We start from the raw sequence: 5,897 nt of genomic DNA on the forward strand, positions 1-5,897 counted from the left end.
TTAAACATCAGGTTTGACCATCAGGGGTGCCCTTAATGAGCAAGGGGATGGCATTGAGAGGTCTGGTGGGAGAGCACTGGGGAAGGGTCCTAACAGCAGGCTGAGGAATTTGTACTGGACGTTAGAGGGAACAAGGATCAAGCACTGCCTAGAGGAATCATCTTCTTTTTCCCAATGCGAGGCCTGGGAGAGCTGGCTGCAGCATCAGGGCACAGAACAGTCAGTGTCTACTTGCACCAGGAAGATCCATGAAGGGTCCCGTGGGACCAGAAGATACTTAAATATCTTTGTGCTCAAAGATGGAACCTCAAATAACAAACTCTTGCATTTGGAGAGTACTTAAAATATATATATTGTAGGTCGCCAAATACATGTATTGTTAAAATCATCTCATTTGATTAATGATATAAGAAAACAGAGCCAGTGAAGGGTCGCCAGGAAGACGGAAGAGGAAATCGAGGTGGGAAAGCTGAGAGCCGAACCCAGTCTCTCGCTCAGGAGCCAGTGAGCAAGGCCTTGACCTCGCCCCTCTCTCACCAGCCACCACATTGACTACTGGAGCCGGGCAGTTCTGGGTCCATTCCAAGAGAGAACAAAGCCTACCAACAAATAACGATGACATTGATTATTCCAAGTCAGAGGCAGGGATCCTGGGTCATTTCCTTAAAATACATGCTCAGCAGCGCCCGCACTTCCCCACCCCACCCCCACCTCCTGATCCTTCTACATTAACATGAAGCAGGAAGAGAACTCCCTGTGGATAGCTTGTCAAATGCCACCAGCTAGGAAGTCTGGCTACGTTGTTCGCTTGCTATATCTTATTTTTCTAGTAGTTTGCAGATTGCAACACCTTTTATTTTCCCCTAGCTGGGCAAAAAATATGTATCGCCTTTGAGTAGCCTGGTATATCACTCAAAATCCTCTCTTCTGCTTGGATTTGAGAATACAGTACTCACTTCTGCTGGCACGAGCCTTATTTTTTTCATCAAGGAAGAACATAAAAGGTATTTTTAACACCAAGATATGTGATCAAAATATAATTGTGGAGGCCAAGATCATCAGAAGACTTTCTAATATTCCATGCAATCAAATAAAAGCATCACTAAAATGGCATGCCTTCAAAAACAAATTTTCAGCTATTATATTTACATTTCTCTCTATTTTTTTTCTTTTTCTGCTTCACCCTTCTGTTATTAAGGAAATTGAAATGAAAGGGGATTTGTCACTTTTTTTCTCAAAGACCCATCTCTGGCTGCAGTGTTTCTCCACACCTGAATTCACACATCTCCCACATCATGGCAATTACCTCCATGGTAACCACTCATGGCACCATAAACACGATGTGATCGCAAACAAAACAAGAGCTACTAAGATCCTGTTTTGATACAAAGGCTCTGTGTGGTCTAAGGATCCAAGACAGAAACAGAGTGTACTTTGTCCAAAGATTCTAGCAGAGAACCAATTCTTAAATATATTCTTAGATGGCATGCTTATTCAAAATGTCTTGCTGCCCAGAAGCATTTGAATCTGGTCAAAAATCCATGAAAGTTCTAAAATCGCATCAAAACACCTGTGCCTATACAAACAAATGTCAGCCTGGAGACTTACATCCTTAACTAAGACTAGATCTCATGGGCATTCCTGTGAGTATCAAGAGAGACTCTCCCCCCACCCCATTTTATTGGGAGCTCTATAGATATTATAACAATCAATAGTTCAATTAGATCAAGCATGATTGTACAATTGCTGCCACCATAATCTTCAAAACAATTTTTTCTTCTCTCCCCACTTCCCACCAGGAACCCTTGTTATTACATTAAATATTATTGTCATTCCTCTCCCCCCCCCCTGTATCTTACACCATCCAATGTATCCATTTACCTGCCATTCTGTTGTTCATTCCTCCCAAGAAAGCTGATGGTACCCGGCAAGTAAAAGATATACTGTCTGGGGTCTTAAGGCTTAAAGTTAACAAGCAGCCATTTAGCAGGGAAGCAACAAAGTCCGCATGGAAGAAGCACATCAGCCTGTGTGGTCAAGAAGTGTCGACGGGAATAGGTATCAGAAGTTCAAAAACACGTAACCAAATTGACAGGAAGAGTATAGACAAAGTGGAGACCCCAAAAACCACCTGTCAGATCATTGGACAGTCCCTCACAGAAGGGCCATGCGGAAGGGATGATATATCCAGGGAGCATACAGCACTGTTGAGACACATGACCATCCTCTAGTTCTGTAATGTTTCCTCCCCTTACTGCGATGGTCTTAGTTTGACCTCATTCATCCTGGGAGAGCTGCATACTCTATATGCACAATTACGACCAAGAGGTACTCTTCACATGCGGCCATCGTTTCACGGAAAAGGATTCATTCCTGGAAAATCTTTTCCTTCTTCCATCTTTTTCCTTACCCCAAAGAAATAAGTGTTCCAAAGCCTCTAGCCAAGACTAATAGCTATTAATAACTTTGTGGGAAAAGAGTCAAAAAGAGAGTGGATGGACACTCATGTGGCACCGACACCACATGAGCATCACAGAGAAGGATGGATGCACTTCATCGTGAGACTGGGGAGACCTTTGATGATGTCCTGTGCACTTTTCACAGGCATTTGTCTATGCGAATAGGTCCAGTTTCGCGACTTCAAATTTTATTCCAACTACTACTCCAACGACATTGAGGCTCTCAAAATATGGAAACCACCTCAAAGGGCATTGTTTGCTAGAACCATAGTGGCTTCTTTGCCTCTTCTTTCACAAGATACTCTTGTAAATTCAGGCTGCTTTCATCTCCGTCTTTGAAAATTAAAAAAAGAAAAGAAAAGAAAAACGCAGCGTGACGAGAAAGGTTACCTCACCATCCAGGACCTGGAAAGGAAGCATTATACTGTGAGTCCCTCCGTTTCATGATGGGTCTCAGATTTCAATTTACATGCATTTGCATTAGCCATGGAAGGGTTCCCCTTCTGTCCCCTGAATGTAAAATAAATGAGCAAGCAAAAGATGGCAGTAAGGATTGGAGGAGGGGGTTAGGGGGAGGCCCGTGCCTTGAGGACCAGCAAGGAATAACCCTTGGATTATTCTTTCCCCACCCCAGAGAATTTGATGCTGGGGAAATGCTAAGCTTGACTTTGTGAACACACACTATTTCTGACCATTGTTTTAGTAATGAATTTTACATAAAATTTGAAAACAGAATGTAAGGAGTCAAGCAGCACTAATCTCTTTGCTGATTGAATGAGTGGTGCGTGAGGGAAAGCTTGGGCTACTTCACTAACTGAGTCTTTGGATGAATGATATTTGTCTTTTATTGAGCTTTTTAAAGTATGTGGATTTGTTTGGCTTGTCCATCTCGGACTGACAGTTTCTGCCAACAGAAAAATAAGAACAAAATTTGATTGTGTTGACTTTTATTTAAAAAATATCACACCAGATTTTTAGAAAGTAGAATTTATAAACAACAAGGGATTGCCAAAGCTTTCAGAAGCCTTGCAATGGCTTTTACTAGAAAGATTCCTGACTGACTGACTTAATGTGTTAGTCTGGGAAGACTAGAGAAACAAATTCATGGACACTCTTATGTGTATAAGAAAGAGTTTTACATAAAAAGTAATTGTACATTAAGAAAACATCCCATCCCAGTCTGGCTCAAGTCCACAAGTCCAATATTAGCCCATATGTCCAGTACCAGCTGTAAATTCCTCTTCAGACTCACAAAACACATACAATGATGGCAAGTTCAGGAAGATCACAGGCGAGTGGGTGGTAAGTCTTGTGGATCCAGTGGCTTTTTAAGCATCTCAACACTGGCAGGGATCTCCACGTGGCTCCTCCAGCTCAGGGCACCAGCCTAGTTCCATGTGTCCTGTCAGTTGCAATATCTCCCAGGGAGTGAGTCTGTGTCCCACCTCCAATGAGCTATTTATCTCCTTAGCACCTCCAAATGATGTCATCAAGCTGCGACCTTATTGACAGGCCAAACTCCACCCCTTCACCCATAAGTCCCAAATTGACAGTCGATTATGTAACTACCACACTTCACAAGGACTGTCGATGACACCTGGAGATGAAAATATTTTAATTCTAAAAGAATGACCTTTCCACTAAGGCTAGAACATCCCATACTCCAATCCTACCTGTGGTAGTTACATAATCTGCTGTCAACTTGAGACTATCAAGAGTGAAGGGGTGGAGTTTAGGCTGTCAATCAGGTCGCAGCTTGAGGCCCTCATTTGGAGGTGCTAATGAGATAAATAGCTCACTGGAGGTGGGACACACACTCCCTCCCTGTGAGACATTCCTGTTGACAGGTCACATGTAGCTATGCTGATGGTAGCCAGAATCTTGGAGTGGAGGAGACATGTGGGGGCTTAGGCTAGTGCTAAGATGCTTCCACCACCACTGAATCCACAAGACTTTCCATCACCTGCCCTGTGATCTTCCTGCACTTGGCATCATTACATGTGTTTCATGAGTCTGAAGAGGAATTTACAGACTGGTACTGGACATATGGCTAATACTGAACTTATGGACTTGATCTGTAATGGACTGGGATGTTTTCTTAATGTACAATTACTCTTTATATAAAGTTATTTCCTATACACATATGAGTGTCCATGAATTTGTTTCTCTAATCTACCCAGACTAACACACTATCAATAAGTCAATAACTGTGCAATCAGGCCTACTTGAACCACAGCAATGACGTTTATTGCCTTTGCTAAATGCTTTGGGGAATCAAACAATGTTTAGCACAAGGTCCTTAAGGATCTTGATTTTTTTAAAAAGGAGCTTGGTAAAGGAAATGCGACCTCTACAGACATTACTGCAAGGGGTATGGAAACCTTTAGTTGTAGTGATACATGTTCTGAAAAGTTCTAGAAAGCAAGAGGCCACTTCTGAGTGGGGGGACTATGGTGGGCTACAAGTCATGGCACTAGTTAATCAGCAAGGATTCAACAAGACTCAATAAAGAGGCATGATCTATCCAAAGATCCAGAGGAGCCAACAACCTACAATATATGCATATTTACAACAAAAGCACAAAAATCTCACTGTCATCCAGTCAATGCCAATTCATAGAAACCCCCTGCAGGGTTCCAAGACAGTAACTGTTTACAGGAGTAGAAAGCTTCATCTTTCTCCCTCAGAGAAGCCAGTGGTTTAGAACTGCCAGCCTTGCGGATTGGCACCCAATGCATAACCACTACAACCACCAGGCCTCCAGATTTACAACAATGAACAGAAAAGACATCTTTCAGGTAAAGCCACCGATCTGAGTTATGACTCAGACTAATTGACTGCCAATGAATCCATTCTGACTCATAGCAAACCTACAGACCAGGGTAGAACTGCACCTGTGGGTTTCTGAGACTACAAATCTTTATGGGAGTAGAAAGTCTCATTCATTTATGTTTTTATTTTTTAGTTAAAATTATGTTTATAGTTATCTTTCGAACTATAATCCCAGGATCTGATATTTGAGTGGGAATTAGACTGAAGAGATGGCGAAGGGTGGCAATGAAAGACATTCACAGCCTAAAATAGATATACTCAGGAACCAAGAGAAGTTCAAGACGAAATGTGGTCAGTTATTAAGCTGAAGTAGTCCAAGTAGCATAATGGGTTATGTGTTGGGGTGGTAACCACAGGTTAGTTCTGATGGAGAAAGATAAGGTGTTCTGCTCTCCCAAAGATTTATAGCCTCAGAAACCCCCAGGGGAAGTGCTACTTGATCCTATGGAGTCACCGTGCATCAACATTGGCTCAATGGTAATGAGTGAATTACTAAGAGACTGGATTCTAAAAACCAGCTGAACTTTATGCTGTTGACCTGGAATTAGTTTACTGAGTCTTCCTTCAGTGCAGTGGCCTTCACACAGTAGCAGCTTAGAGGAGACG

This window comes from Echinops telfairi, unplaced genomic scaffold, assembly GCF_000313985.2.
Source record: "Echinops telfairi isolate 266 unplaced genomic scaffold, ASM31398v2 ScPeMD7_2291;HRSCAF=2852, whole genome shotgun sequence".
Classification (NCBI taxonomy): Eukaryota; Metazoa; Chordata; class Mammalia; order Afrosoricida; family Tenrecidae; genus Echinops; species Echinops telfairi.